The sequence below is a fragment of the Colletes latitarsis genome, chromosome 3, assembly GCF_051014445.1.
Source record: "Colletes latitarsis isolate SP2378_abdomen chromosome 3, iyColLati1, whole genome shotgun sequence".
In the NCBI taxonomy this organism is placed as follows: domain Eukaryota; kingdom Metazoa; phylum Arthropoda; class Insecta; order Hymenoptera; family Colletidae; genus Colletes; species Colletes latitarsis.
The window spans coordinates 31,839,472-31,856,511 of NC_135136.1; the positions used below are offsets into that span (position 1 = coordinate 31,839,472).

Below are 17,040 nucleotides of genomic sequence, written 5' to 3' on the forward strand. Positions count from 1 at the left end.
CAATTACAAGCATTTTTGGTGAATAGACCTACCCTCGAAATCCTACGCACTTTCGAGAAAAAAATTCTTTACTGAAAATCTAATGTGAAGCCAGAAATGCTTCCCTGAAATTTCATGCGAATCTTTAAAATGTCATAACTTCTGAACGGATTGGACGATTTTAATTTTCAAAAACGCAAACGACGCGTATTTAGATGAAGAATATGTAGAAATAGCAAAAATATTCGAAAAGTTGATCCTTGACCTCGGAAACTGCGAAAAACCCAATAAAAATGGTCCAATTTTCAAACAGCCATAACTTCTACAGTAATGAATAGATTTCAATGAAACTTTTTTCTGAAGTAGAGCTCATGGGTACCTACAAAAAAGTATTAGAAAATTTTCCTGTAGGGCGTCAAACAAAAGTACTAAAAATGAAAAAGGAATTTTTAAGAAAAATCGACAGGGGGTAAACTGCTGAAATTTTTAGGCGAAAAAAAAATTTTTCAAATCGTTCTAAAAAAAATACTTTTGGCTGCAGGGGTCAATTACAAGCATTTTTGATGAATAGACCTACCCTCGAAATCCTATTCACTTTCTAGAAAAAAATTCAGTATGGGCGAAACTTTAAACGTTAATAACTTTTTAACGAAGCCTCCATCGACAAATTAGTATTCTTGATTTTTGTCTTATTTTGGCCTCTAGAATCTCCCATTAAAATTTTTCCCAGGGGTGGCCGAACACCCTGCATTGTCAGATTCCATCTATCTAGAAGCTATACGATTGTTGGTTTTGAAATCTGCTAAAGTCTGATCGTTTTGTTGTTTGCAAAATGGAAAACTATCGCTATTCGAAGTTTGAAACTCTCGAAAATTTTGGATGCCTTGAATATCTTGAGTCTTCAAGATCTCGATAGATTTGAGTTGAGTTTCGATAGCAGTTCCTTTGTTTTTGTTTCTCTTTTTAAAATAGAGCCAAAATTTAGTTTACAACTCAATAACAACGACAATCGTTATTTCCTGATTTTGTCGAAGATTTGCATTACGATAGTAATTCCATAGAAATAGGAAGCTGTACAACTTGAGCAGCATCTAAGGTTTCATTAAGCGGCTGCTCAAGGCTGCGAGGCATTTCGCATACCAATCGTGAAATTCCTGCAACTCGAGTAACCGCGGATTATCGACGAAAGTGCAATTTAATCCTCGGTACACGCACGCAAAATCCCAAGGAACGATTGGTTCCGCAAATTCTTTTAGCTTTTGGTTTAATTCGGTGTTACTTTCTTATTCTGAATATCTAATATTATTCTGGAATCGTTATCGAGAGATCGATGGGAATACGAGTTTCCTGGAAAACGTGACGATTTTCGACGATGAATATTCAAGTAGAGACGTGTTGACGGAAATGTGATTGGCGTGCGCCATCAGAATAGCGATCTGACAATCGGAATAAGTAGTATACCTGTTAAAATTCTGACCTGTCGACGCGTTTCATATTCATGTATGCTGACGAAGTCCAGGCTCAGAATTGCTCAGGAATTTCTGATCCAAAGTTTACTATCAAATATGCGAATCTAGTTACAATTAATTGCATGAGTTTCTGATGGACATAACACTCCTCAAGATTGCAGATCAAAGCTGTACCGAGTAGAATTACCATTTTCCCGATCGATCTTTGAATAGAAATTGACATTAACATCACTGGGTCGCTATACTAACTAAATTTAATAGAATTTTATCGTTCAAAGTCATGTTTCTTGTGTGATTAAAGATTTATGTTTTACTATATTTCCTTTTGGACTATTTCGTTTTTTACCTGTATTATGTATTTTACAATCTCCACGGATTTCAGTTATATTTTGTTTACTATCAAGTCGCTCTCGTATCTTTTGTTCGATTAATCGATTAGCCATTTATTGTCGATTTTTGTTGCAAAAACGTTGGGAATAAAATCATTGAGAAGAGGAAGTTCGATAAAGCGCGCCATTCTTCTTGTACAGGGCTCCTGAAGCGCAGAGTAAGTCATAATCGATAAAAATTCGACTTCACGTCACGGAGTAATTTTAACGGCCAGTTAAATTATTTACAACTCCCTAGATATCCGTCCCTACTTTCAGGTTTTATAGACACGGTCAGATTAGGATTATAAAGATCCTTTAAAAAATTCAAGAGTCTTCCACGTGTTTTATAATCCTGGAAAGTCTTCAGCTTATTAAAATTCAAGGATTATCTTACAATCGTGACAGATCATTCTTTGAAGAAAAAACAAAATCACAAAGACAGGATTACAACGAAGAGTAAATATTATTTTAAGAAATAGCGGAGAAGAATAGTTTGCGTGATTTTTTGACAGTAGAATGAACTTTCAAGTTGGAATAAAGCGTCGAGCAGTGAAGGTTGTTCGATCAATTGTCTCTGTCTCCATACGCAACAGTTACCAAGGTATCGAAAGTGCTAATTGCTATCGGTGCAATTCTGTGCACGCGTCCCTTGCTGCTAGCGTAACAGTGGTACATTCATTACTCGTCGAGTCTCGACGTCGAAGCCAGTTTACCGCTAGAAAACGAATTCCAAGGGCAAACAGAAATTACTCTGTGGCTGATTGTATCGTAGCCCCGGGGAAAGCCAACTGTGCTGGTCAATACAGATGTATTTCCATCTCTGACAACGTACTTACTGATAGTTCTATACGACATCAACGAGGAAATGAAAGGGCAGCAACCATTTTCTATTCCTTGACTCGGTGTTGATTTTTCTCTTTAATAAACGTCCATTATAAAGTCACTTTACTGATTACCTTTTTAACCGTGGAACGCTTATACAATAATAATGTAAATGCGTTGAAATATTTTTCAATTTCGTCAGAATACGACTTGGATAACGCGTCTGAACATCAGTCACTATTTCTACTTTTTTTTATTCAAGATACGAGACTACAAATTAAGTTATGGCAGGTTAGACACTATAAAAAGAGGCTCGATTGTTCGTGCAAAAGCAAATAAAATGTTTTGTAAGTAGTTTCCTTCTCGAGAAAATTAATTTTTAACGTTCGTTGGGCAAACATGATATCGAGTACGACTTGGATAACACGTCTGATCATCAGTCACTATTTCTACTTGCGTTAATGTGTGTAAATATTGACGGTACAATATGTACCATCTTCTATTTAGTTCCATATAGTTAGATCGGTGGAAAATATTGACACAGGTATTAGATACTAACGTAAGAAGAACTAATCAATAATGGACGAATTATCACGACGAATCCACAAGTTAATTGTTTTGAAGATAATTTTGTTCTATAGTTTTTACATTTTTATATTCTTTTTCTTATTATATTATACAAGAACTTTCCGTTAAGTACAAATAATTGATTTTCTTGAAGTAATATGTGGTTGAACTCTATGTGTACTAACTTTTGAGGCGTTTTCAAACGATAAAAGTAATCTTTAGAAAAATTGAGTTGATCTATATTCGAACGACAGATAGACATTTACTTTATATGTGTGTCATATTTCAAGGCAATCGATTCCCATTTCTGAGATATTACGTTATCCAGTTTGAAGAATGTTCTTTCGAGTAAAACGGCTTAGAAGTTTGACGTTACGGTGTTGAGGTATATAGAAAGTTCAGTTTAAAAGTTCCATGATATTGATCAAAGTCAATACAAAGGTTTGTTATTGATAAATTCAAGAGTCAAAATTACAAAAGAGATATTTTTACAGAATTACAATATGAGAAATTCTTGCATTTTATGGCACCTACCGTTATTCGAATTTCACCATAATTTTGTCAGGATAAAACTAGACATCCAAGCTAGGCAGATTCGTTGGATTGAAGTTAGGAGAACGAACGCGATACTGTTCGATCGATCTTCGTGTTTTGTCGGTCGAACGACGATTGAAAAGCCATTAAAATCTACTTGATTAGATCCAGATTCAGGTCGATGTCATTAAACCACGTTGAGGACACGAATGTACACTGATAAAACTTGTGGAATGAAACTGACGCGCTCGTCCGAGACTCTGTCTATAGGAATAACTGCCGCCGGAGGAAAAAATTAATACGACCATTTCTATTCATGCTCTTCGTACGTGTCTGTCGACCGAGAGGTGCATTTAATAAGAATGCAAATGCGGCTAAGATAATGCAAGACAAACATCGTTTCTGTTTGCGCGCTGGAAGCCTCTCACGTGAACACATTTTTCCGATTCAATTTTACGAGGAATCTGGAAGCGATACACAAGACGTGAAAATATTGGAACTATGTTATTTATGTATTCCTAACTATGTTAGGATATATTAATGATCACAATTGAGAAATAATAAACTAAAAAACAGAAGTGTATTATCATGTCTTGCGAAAATAAGAAATTTCTAATAAAAGATTCGAATGTAAACAGACGGTCATATATTATTCTCGCAAACGATAAAGTGATTCTAAGATATACCAGGTGAATATCGTCCACTTAGGCGACTGGAAAAATGATCACACATGAGATTTGGGATAAATAAATAAAAGAAATGGCAACGAACGAAGTAGTTTAAATATCGAGGCGTATAAATATTGCTTTTCACTCCAATTTTCGACGAAAAATAATGGATAACAGAGATTAAACTGTATTTGCTTCTTGTTCATGGCAAAGATACTTTTCCAAGTCGTTTAGGTGGACGAATATAACGTTGGGTATTATAGTCCCCGAGTAATGTTCGCTTAATGTATCCGAGGAGTAGTTTGTGGCTTATGAGCAGAATATACGATGAAAATAAAATAAAGGCTGTTAGTACGTAAGGAAGGATTTGAAATCTTAATTCTCGAGGCCACGGTTTCGCTGCCTGTTAAATATTTTCTGCTCTTACAAAGTGCAAAGTGCTAGAACACAATTTTTCACTTAACCTTTAACGATCCACTCTTACTTCTATCAAGAAATTACTATTTCTCTCTAAAAAAAACCAGAAGTTGAGTCTGACGTAACAAGGTACTTTTAAAATACATTCTAAACGTCTTGTCTCGCGATATGAATTCAAATTGGATTTTTATTCTCTCATTTCTTCGGATATAACGAGCAGCATGCTCTACTGACAGACGATTCTTCCAATCTTGAACGTATGTTTTTTTCACGCAACGTCAGTTAAAAAAAGTGAGCAGCGTTTGAAATACCATTTCGAGGAAAAGGAATTTGAATTTTCATTAAGTCATTATTTAATAAATAGCGTGCGTTTAAACGTTTCTAAAAATGGAGATCGTGCCTTTCTTACAACGTTTCAAAAATTATTTTACGTGGTTGTTTTTCATAAATGATATAGAAAAATACGTATCTTTCAAAACGTTCGTAAATGAGGAATTAAAAGAAAAATAAATCTTGGAATTCCGATTGAGGCTGAAAAAAGAAAGGTGATTCCAAGAATGTCCCCTCGTCTCGGAGTTCCCTTGTTCCTCAATTTGTATTTCACAGAAGGAAACGGGGGAACATAAATCAAATACGTCGGGCGTTCAATTATTGGCTTTTCTCGGCAGTCGTTTCACGGACGTCGAATGTTTTCTCAGCGAGGAAGCATGCCCTCCCAACAGGTTAGAAATTGATTTCCCAAACAGCGCGATCAACGGGGTGGTATTTTCTTCGATTGCACGCCTCACGGCGACGTTGCGGTAAATCCAACGATTTGAGCCTGGATAAAATAACCAGCCAAGCGATCCTCATGGTCGAGAAAGTCGCCCGACCGGTTCTGGCTGTTTTCATTCGATACAAAATGATGGATGTTCCCTATCCGGGGGAACGTATCGAGCGATGGGAAGGGCGCAGTTGGGGGCTGAAACGCGAGCAGACTGCGTAGAAGGAAGAAAAAGTAAAGAAAACATAGGTAGATCGAGCCACACACGTGTCAACAGACACGAAGGAAGGATGAAAGATCGAATAAGGGAGAAATTGGAAGAACCGGCTGTGATGAAACAGAGAGAAGTCTAAAAGACGAATAAAACAGAATAGGTAACAAATTGCAATGTTTTTGATATCGTCTACTATCATTTTACAGAGTCTGTTCAACTCTCGTTGTTTGCTCGAGCATGTTTCCTGGGAGGCAGATAGAAACGATTCCGTTTGTTTTTATTTACAAGAATTTATTCTATTTTTGAGGGTAACAGGAAGCGTAAATGTCGATGGAGAGAAGTAAAGGTGTCGAAAAGGGCCAGAACCGAGAGGAAAGAGAAGTTGTTAAACCGGTGCTCGCTGAACCTTGAATATCATGCTTGAAACTAACCAGAAATCGATATCTCTTCGGTTTTATGTTTTTCTTTTAGTACGTATTTTTATGATACCACGCTGACTCAGGGATAAAGAATACGTAGTTGCAGAGGTTATAAAAACGCAACTCGTAAGCTTGAAAGCTTTTCGGATATTGTTACCGACAATTAATAGCGTTGTTCTAGCGATTTTCAGTTTCGAGATAAACGGCCCTCGGGTGACAACGATTTTAATTATAACCGACAATATCGTTCGATGTTTAATAAAAAGGATAACCCGTATAAATTCTGTTTAAACGCTTGTTTTTCTCGCGATTAAACGAACACGGCTATTATTGATTTTCATTATCGGCAATGAATTTTTATATTTATCTAGAATAAACAACGTGCGTCACGTGTAATAGTTTACGCAACAAATAAAACGCTTTTAGAGACTTTTTAGAGGGTCGCTGATATTCACGTAATCGCACCGTGTCCGATAATTAGTTTTCTCAATCGCGTGTACACAAGCGGATTTTCAAGCTCGATTATTTTGAAAACTAAATCGAGAACGGATAAATTTTATTCCTTATATTTTTTTTTTATGAAGAATCTCCTGTCTACAGTATACAAGAAGAAAAAAATTTTCGAATAACACTCGAAACGCGCGCAGTCAAGCGGATTTCGCTTAGCGACTCTTGGCGGTAAAGGAGGGGAGAAAAAATTATTCATAAATTCATAACGACGCAGCAACTGCAAGATTCGAGTCTTGTTTCACGAGCGGAGGTTGTAACGATCTGTCGTCGTTTTGGAAAGCCGCGATATTAGCTCGCAAACCACGAATTCCCTGCGCGTTAACGTCGAGTAAGGACACGGTAACCACCCACGCATACAACAAATTCAGTCGTGCACGTACACGCGCCAAAGTAATAATCGTCGTCCTTATTTCATTGAAGTCGTTACGAGTGGATCATCTCGACGCTACGAAGCTCCTTGTCGCGATATACAACATCCTTGCAGGGAACCACTCATGTTCGAAGATACACGAGCATCTTGAACCGCTTTTGTTAAATTCCGTGCGTTCGACTTTAACTCGATGAAATTACATAGCCAGAGAACGTCGTTGAACAAGAATCGAATAGGTTATCAAAGGTACTCCTTGCGTGTCGTGAAAGTGGATTGTTCGGAAAATTATGGAAACTGTATTTCTTCTTCTGTTACTATGTCATCTCGTTGAAATCACTTTCTTTTTGGGATATTCTTACTTGTACAGCATGATTCTAGCTTTGCTATTTCGATTACCAAAAAATTATGGAAAGATCAATAATGGTAGAAGCTTCAGTTTCATATTTTATGTTAAGAGATTACTCCAGCGGGTTTTCAAATGTTACAGATTACACATTTTCTTCACCGCTTCTTTACATTTCTGATTAGATATTAAAATTGTGTAACAGATCCATTCGAGCAATTAGTTTTGGTTACTCTGTTCATGTTATAAATTGAAGCAAAATTGTTTAGGTTCTTTCAGTCACCTCGCCTCTGTTTCCAGAAATGAATCATTTCCAAGATATTCAATAATATATTTTTCAAGTTAAATATCTCTGTTTCGTTAGAACTCACGATCATTTACTTCGATGTATGCTTCGGTAAAACGTATCGAGGTCACCTATAATAAATTGTTGGTACGCTGAAGTTTCGAAAACTCTGGAGCGCACGAGTGTGTATCATAGTACGAAGAATTTACTTTAGAAAATGAAAGGCTGAGTATTTTAAAATCGATTGGTTTGCGGATCTACGTTTACTTGAAGGTTTTTATTTGTTTTCGCGAGTTCCATTAGCCGGTTAAGAATTTACCTACAGTTCTGATACACTTTATGTAGAGCGACTTTAGAAACTAGGGCAAACTGTAGCTCCTTTCTAAGGAAAGATACACAAAATTGATAGCGACGAAAGTTGAGTTCCACGATTGGGTTCTGTACCTTTCGATGAAATTATTTTATTTTGGTGGATTATAATTGTTGTTTAAAATAGAACCATGCATTTATTTTTTACAAAAAACATTGATTTTTCTCGTTACTTTGAAGCGTATTTCTAGGGTTGATAGTTCTAGGCGAAGTATACGGAAAGTAGAAACGAACAGCGTGGGTCAGACAAAATCGAAAGTAGAAAAGAACAATCCTGCTCAGCCATCGCACGTTTAGAGGATTGTGATTCTATTATTTTTAAGTACAGAAATGTATCAGTAATACTGGTTAGTATTTTGTGCCCAGTTTGCATCGACAAAACCGATCAGCTCTCCGTTGGCCGTATATCCAAATTTCGACAGCTCGTTTAAACGGCTTAATTGAAATCGTGTTACTCTTGTTAAATAGAGGCTAACAGACTATCAAAGCAAACGAAATTTCACGAAATAATCATTGCTGGTAACGTCAAAAACATTTGACAGAATTGTCACGCTCGAAATTATCCAAATAATTTACTTACTGGTTATAATGTGTTTAATAAACGGTCTAGTAACGCGTATTGAAAGTATAAACACTTTAGGCGCGTGCAGTTCCAAAGCTACTTATATTTTCTGCATAACTGAGCCATCGTTAGAAGCAGTAGAGTTTTCCCTTTAAAATGATTTCTGTTTTATATCGATTCGACTTTCCGTTTTGGAGATATCGTAATTTATATGAAAAGGAAATTTTTTAAATTCGAGTATCTCTGTCTCCGTCTTGCGCGTCGGACTTCTCTCTCTTTCTCGTACGCGCATCGTGCTGACCTACCTGAATCACGTGACCTGCGCAGTAGACAACGGCGCATACTATTTACTATTTACTACGAGTGCGTACTCATTTCCGAGAATTCGTAGTATTTCTTGGAATTCCGCGGCCTTGCCAAGGTCGTTAATGAAATTCAATGGAATCATTCAAAGCCTCATATCTCCGGAACTAACCACGCTATCTACTTGTACGAAACCTTGTTTTAAAGGGCTTTTCATCTACTATCCGACGAGTATAACAATTATTACAATTTATGCTGTGTTCTATATTTATTTTGAAATCTACTTTGATACTATATAGGGTGTTCGGCTAATCCTGGGAAAAATTTTAATGAGCAATTCTAAAGGCCAAAATAAAACGAAAATCAAGAATACCAATTTGTTGATTGAGGCTTCGTTAAGAAGTTATTAACACAATTATTAATGAAATTTGTCCACCTACACGAATTGTTTTCTCACAAGTGCGTAGGATTTTTGGGATATGTCTATTTACCAAAACTGCTTCTAATTGTCCCCTGCAACTAAAAATAATTTTTCGAAGACGATTCGAAATTCCTTTTTTTCATCCAAAACTTTCACTGCTTACTCGAATTTCTTTCTCGATACTGTGTAGGATTTCGGGGGTATGTCTATTTACCAAAAATAATTGTAATTGATTCACGCAACTGAAAATAATTTTTTCAGAATGATTTAAAATTTTTTAATTTCGCTGAAAAAATTTCTGGTCGGTATGGAAATTTAAACGTTAATAAGTTTTTAAGGAAGCCTCAATCAAAAAATTGGTGTTCTTGATTTTCGTTTTCTTTTAGCCTCTCGAATCTCCCAACCCCAAAGAAACACATAGTTACTATCAATATTATATTTATTTTCTCTTAAAATTTGAAGTTTAAAATAAACAAGATACCTTTATAGTCACCATACGTTTTAATATTTTTTATATTCCTTCTACAAAAATGCAAAGTTGAACGAAAATCAATGAAAATCACCGCCAAATAAGCCGGCTACTTTGCCTCTGTGCAAACTCGGGGTCTCATACGCGTAAGTTCTGTTTAAACACGACGTAATAATGCCACGATTACACCGCCAGAGATGCAAAATTTCTCGAAACGTCGAAGCGCCAAGTGGTGAAACACTTGCTCACCGCTTGTGGAAACATCCGAAGACCATCCCTGTCAAATATGAATGGTCTAACGAAACGGAATTACTGTTACTCTGTTCTCGTATTTATGCTCGTTTGCGTTGACTTATGGCGGTCACGTAGTTAAGCGGTCCCGGACGAATGGAATTAACCGGCCGATTATATTCTCCGAGATAATTAATCCACTTATATCTTCCATACGTGACTGAAGCGCAAAACGTGGTTGCTGCTAGGTGAATAAGCGGGAGAAGTGTTTCCGTCGGATTAGCGGATGTCGCGCAGAAATAAGCGGAAGTAACGTTTCGCGGAAAAGTTTATGACAGTTTCTATTAAATTAGTAACGATCCCGCGGATATTGCCGAGACGCTGTCTTTTTGCAAACAATAAGAATGGAATTCTCACAACTTCCTCTCGAATCGCGATATAAACGTATAACGAAACAACTTCTAAATACGTTTAATAAAATTGGTACAGAATGAGGAATATATTTTGTTTCGTGTCCCCCCTCCCCCTCAGTTATTTACATAAAATTCAAAATTAGATTTCTGTTTCTACGCTCTCTGTACAGTTGTTCCTTCTTTCGCTTTAATCGTAAATTGATCATATCGAGTATATCGATAGAAAATTCTTTTTCAACGATAATAATCACTCGGTTTCGACGATTTCTTTTCAAGGAATATTTTCCCATCGTCCCCGTGCAGATTTCGTCGCAGTTTCCGCAAACGTTCTTCATTCGTTTCTATTTACTTTTTCCCCGTCCGTTCCGGCGAGTTTTAAAGCTTTTCGAAAATAATTCATCGTACGGAAACGGAATTCAATTACCCGGAGAGTAACAGAACGAAATCACGAGGCTATTACCTACGGCCCCTCGCGGGACATTCTGTCCGAAATTCGTTATCAATTACTACGACTCAGCCTCAAAATAATTTCACAGTAACGAGAGCGCACGTGACGCGACTTCATCCGGCGACTAACAGCGTTTTTCCCCGCCCTCTTCAATCTCGACGACTCTGAATCTGACGGTTTACATTACGTGGACCAAATACCAACACGCGGCAGTTCTTCGGCTTGATGGAAACGCCTCCTTCGTTCGCAGCCGCTTAAAGGATTCGTTAATGGCTCGTGGTAACCGGCAAGTTCTCGTGGCTTTGATTCATTGAATCTTTAACCAACCCACCCCCTCAAATTCTGGCTGTTTCGGCTGTTAACATCCACGATGCCATACAGCACGATCGTCGTGATTCGATCCGCGACGATTGAAATAAAAATCTTCGTGCAAGGCTCTGTGAAACGTTAATATCGAAATTTATTTTATTTCAATTAATTTACAATAAATGCTCGTATTGTAAATAATTTTCTTGTAAGCACAATTCCAGTCCTCTAAGCAAATTTGTATCAGTTGCAGCTATAACACTATCGTGACGAGCTTCCTCGCATGCTTTTGTTGATTAAACCTAAATTTCTGAAGTCAAAATCATCCGAAGGTCGTGGTATGTTGTTGAATTTATCTTGGCACGAATTACAATAATATAAAGCAAAAAATATGCAATACTCTTTAGAAAAAGATCCATGGAGCTGTTTTCTTGTGACTACGTACAGTAGTTGGTGACGATGTGATCAGAGCTAGGCTACTGAACTTGGTTATTCAACCATAGAAAGGAATTGGTGATTTGGGTTTTTTTCTTATTAAGTGCATGAATCTATTTGTAAATATGTTGAACGTCGGGTTAACTAGGGTCGGAGACATTTTGAAGTATTTCCTTCTCTGTTCGAGTGATGTTTCCTTGGATTCAAACAGTATACTGCTTACTGGGCTCATTTTGTACCTTCCAGTAGCTAATCTTAAAGCGGCATTTTTGATCGGATCTATCATTTTTAATGTACTTGATTTTGCCGAGTTGTAAACTGTTGAACAATAGTCTAGTTTGGATCGTATTAATGCCTGATAGGTTTTAATGATAATTTCCTGATCCCCAGCTGTTGTTTGCTACAGCTTTTATAATATTCATTTTTTCAAGTTTTTAGATGCTTCATATGCGGTACTCACGTCGAATTACTTTTCTATAACGATATTTACGACGAATTTGCACCCGCGTACAACCACAAAACGCAAGTGTAACAGATGTTTAACTCAACGAAAGAGCAGTGTTAATTTAACGCTCCTTCGCAATTACACGGCAAGAAAAAGATGTCGGGAAACGGTCGAAGCAGAAACGTTCCAGCGTTTTAAATCCAATTCTTCGTCGGTGTCTCGAACACTTTGGTCTCCTAATCTTCAGGCGAACCGTTCTCGCGGGCGTAAACCGGAGCACGACCTAATGAAACCACTAATTGGCTCGGCACAGCCGCGCGTTTTCTTCTTAAGATAATAATAAGCCCGAGAAAATTATAGTTGACTTCGCTAAATGCATCCAGCCGAGGACGAAGACCAATCTTCGCGGCGCTCTCCAATTTTGCGCCTTGACGATACCTCTGGGGCTCAATTTGCGTTGCCAGGGAAGGCCTCGTCTGTACCCGGTACGTGTAACGGTGGACGTCGTTGCAACGTCTACTGAAATATTTAACAGGACGCGAACGCGGAAAGCGAACACGCCCTGTGCGTGCACCACGTTCCCGTGGTCGGTGACGGAGGCATGCTCATAGAGCTAGTTTACACCGAGCGTTTGATACGCGCACCGAGCCCTCGATTCTCATCAAACGCACTGCAAACAAAGGCACATCAGCTCGATACTCTACTCCATACAGCACATATCGAAATAAAAGCGTAATTTAAAAAAATAGAAAAATATGCTCATTTTATATCGATGAATTTCCACATTCACTCTAAATACGAGGCGTTCGCAGGACAAATCGATTAACTTTTTGAAATATTTATAATTCAAGTATTAAAACACTTGGTTAGGTCATAACTTTTTAGATTTATAATAAATTTTCCACGTAATAAAAATTGACACCATTAAACGACAACATTTTTTGGCAATTGAATAATAATTTATTCCAGAAGCTATTCTCATTGACTTTGGATTCTAATGTAAATCGTTGTTTTTATAATAAATTTTCCAAATAATAAAAATTAACACTATTAAACGACAACATTTTTTGGCAATTGAATAATAATTTATTCCAGAAGCCATTCTGATTGACTCCGGATTCTAATGTAAATCGTTGCAATAATGTAATTCAAACGCAATAGGAACTGCTTAATGATAATGGTAAATTTTTTAGTGGTGACTCATCAGAATTAACGTAAAATAAATTAAATCTAATTCCCGCAGAAGCAAATATTTGTGAGGTCTAATGAATTATTATTAAGAATAAAGTTTTAAATTTATTCCTCCTGTTAAGCGTGATTACTATAAACACTTGAGATCTAATCGAAATGATGGGACCTCATTCCTGGTGAATTAATAAAAAATAATAATATTATAGCAGAACTGTTAATATTCATTTTTATGAAACATCTGTAATAAAAATATATAATAATTTACTTCTTTTGTAATAAAAAACATAAAAATTTGAACACTGAATTTAAGAGATTCTAGAGGCCAAAACAAGACGAAAATCAAGGATAGTAATTCGTTGATTGAGGCTTCGTTAAAAAGTTATAGAAACATTTCCGATCACACAGTATATTTTCGGTAAAGAATTTTTTTCTCGAAAGTACGTAGGATTTCGGGGGTATGTCTATTCACCAAAAATGATTGTAATTGATCCCCGCAACCGAAAATAATTTTTTCAGAATTAATTAAAAATTTTTTTTTTCGTCGAAAAATTTAGGCACCCCTGTCGATTTTTCTTAAAAATTCCTTTTTCATTTTTAGTAATTTTGTTTGACGCCCTACAGAAAAGTTGTCTAATAATTTTTTGTAGGTACCCATGAGCTCTGCTTCAAAAAAAAGTTTCATTGAAATATATTCACTATTGTAGGAGTTATGGCTGTTTGAAAATTGGACCATTTTTATGGGATTTTTCCCATTTTGCGAGGTCAAGGACCAACTTTATGAATATTTTTGCGATTTGTACATATTCTCCACCAAAATACGCGTAGTTTGCTTTTTTAAACATTAAAATCGTCCAATCCGTTCAGAAGTTGTGACGTTTTAAAGATTTGCATGAAATTTCAGTGAAACATATCAATGGTAAGGTCAGACATGAAATTTTCAGTAATGAATTTTTTTCTCGAAAGTGAGTAGGATTTCGTGGGTATGTCTATTCACCGAAAATAATTGTAATTTATCCCTGCAACTAAAAATAATTTTTTTATAAAGATTTGAAATATTTTTTTATTGTCGAAAAATTTAGGCACCTATCTCCCGTCGATTTTTCATAAAAATCTGTTTTTCAGTTTTAATAAATTTGTTTAATGTCCTACGGAAATTTTGTTTAGTACTTTTTTGTAGGTATCCATGAGCTCTACTTCAGAAAAAAGTTTCATTGAAATATATTCGCTATTGTAAGAGTTATGGATGTGTGAATATTGGACCATTTTTATGGAGGTTTTCTCAATTCACGGTGTTAAGGCACAACTTGTCGAATATTTTTGGAATTTCTACATATTCTTCACTAAAATAAGCGTTGTTTGCTTTTTGAAACATTAAAATCGTCCAATCCGTTTAGAAGTTATGATATTTTATATCTGATATCTGATTTGATATCTGAAATGATATAATGATATCTTATTTTGGCCTCTAGAATCTCCCATTAAAATTTTTCCCAGGGGTGACAGAACACCCTGTATACCATTAGATGCAAGCTTCATCTGTATTTATGCATTTTACAAAGTTTATTTGAATTTATATTATAAAGGGAATTTTAAAAAACAATGCACACTATGTTCTCATATTCCTTCACTTTTTGCTTTATGGAGTCAATCGATTTACCCTGTGAACGGCTCATATATTGAATTTCTAGTAGACATCCAAAACGAACAGTTTTGATAAATTACGCTATATATCGAAAAAGACCCATAAAACATACACAACAGTCATTCGATAATCTAAAACGTAATTACATCAAAACATTTCTTTGCTTTTTTATTCACATATTTTAATACTTTTGTACCATTATAATTTATAGCACTGTAGGGTCATCAGTTAGCCAAAATCTAACTGATTTTACATTCCAATGCCTGTGTAATAAATTGTACACCGTACCAGCACACTATCGAACTATGTTTGCCTGGAAATGGCACGATCGTTATCAAATAAATGTGAAATAAAAGTTCGCGACAGAAACGCAACCGTACGTTTCATTCGTAATCATATAGCCACTGTAATGTAATAGTTGTCAGCAGGAAACGCGAGGTAGAGAAACTTGAATAAGTTGTCACGAGTTCTCACGACACGAGAACAAAGACTCGTGGGTCGAGAAAGGGTCATGTGAGAAACGTTCTCTCGAATGATCTTTCGACCAGTGATTCTTCTCGATCGGTATCGATTTCTCCTCGTCGTCGAAGTGAATCGAAACGCTCGGCGTCGACGAGTGTTATGCAACGGTGTCCCGACGATCTTATCGGGTTTCGAGCGACGTGTGCAGGTTTCATTGGCGATGATATCTGACCGGTGGTTTTTTACCGTCAAAGACGCCGGGATCAACGTTTCACGAACGACGCCCCTAAAAGCGAAGATTATATCCGACTTCGCGGATGTCCATTTTCGTTTCGCGTAACGCCAGCTTTGTACACTGGAGTTCAAAAGTTTCGACGCGAAACTTTCTTTTTCAGTCTTTGTATTGGGGCTAAGAGTAGTAATCGGATAGATTATTGTTTGTAAATAAATTGTGCAACGATGGATATTCTTTAGAAAAATACGAAGAGTTTACAAATTATTATGGTCACTGATATGCAATCGACTGGCTTTAGTTTTCTCAATTTTCAAACAGAACAAATTATTTTTTATGCAGGTAATAACTATTTATGCAAATGCATACAGGGTGTTCGGCCACCCCTGGGAAAAATTTTAATGGGAGATTTTAGAGGCCAAAATAAGATGAAAATCAAGCATATCAATTTCTTGACTAAGGCTTCGTTAAAAAGTTATTAAAAAATTAAATTAAAAAATTTCAAATCATTCTGAGAAAATTATTTTTGGTTACGGGGCTCAATTAAAATCATTTTTGGTGAATAGATATATCCATGAAATCCTACCCACTTTCGAGAAAAAAATTCTAGTAGGTACTGAAATTTTTAGACGAAATTAAAAAATGTCAAATCATATTAAAAAAATTATATTTAGTTGCAGGGGTCAATTACAATCATTTTTGGTGAATAGACATATCTCCGAAATCCTGCTTATTTTCGAGAAAAAAAATCCAGTACGAGCGGAACTTTTTAACGAAGCCTCCATCAACAAATTGATATTCTTGATTTTCGTCTTATTTTGGCCTCTAGAATCTCCCATTAAAATTTTTAACTGGGGTGGCTGAACACCCTGTATATGGTTTCGTGTGCCACCTATTGTATCTCACTCCTACTTATCCTATTTCTTCATCTCAGTTGAATTCTGAGAAGTAACCATGCCCACATAAATGATCGCGGTCGGTCGCGAGCTTAGTCACTTACGTAGGCACTACTGTCTGTCCTTTTCGAAAATACACCCAAAAATATTAACAATTCTGGTAGTTATAACTTTACGTTCGAAAGCATCGTTTACATTGGTTACTTGTCCTTAAAAAAAAACTAAAAAAGATATCAATCTTTTCAAAATTGTGTCTCTGGAATTAACAAAGGTACAAACGTAACATTTTAGTTTCAAATTATAAATGCAGTGCACGCGTAAAGGATGATTCGTACGATAAATATTTTAATATTACAATTTAAAATTAATGTCAAAAGTGGCTCGAGCAGTGGTTTCTTTATTTACCTTGCAATTATCGAGCACTTTTACGAGTTCCAAGTTGCGTTGGTCGTTCGTACGGGATGGAAGTGAATTTTCATCCTG

General features: G+C 36.3%; 1 protein-coding gene across 4 annotated transcripts in view; it reads right to left on the bottom strand.

The window, feature by feature from the left end:
* Positions 1-17,040, bottom strand: part of LOC143340368 (uncharacterized) — a 226,670-nt gene that overhangs the window by 77,176 nt on the left and 132,454 nt on the right. The window contains exon 1 of one of the 4 annotated variants that reach the window (XM_076762229.1): positions 3,743-3,873. The exons of the other annotated variants lie outside the window; for them this stretch is intronic. The gene's annotated coding sequence lies outside the window, so the exon portion shown is untranslated. Of the gene's footprint in view, positions 1-3,742; positions 3,874-17,040 lie in introns of those variants that run through there. 4 annotated transcript variants of the gene reach the window in all.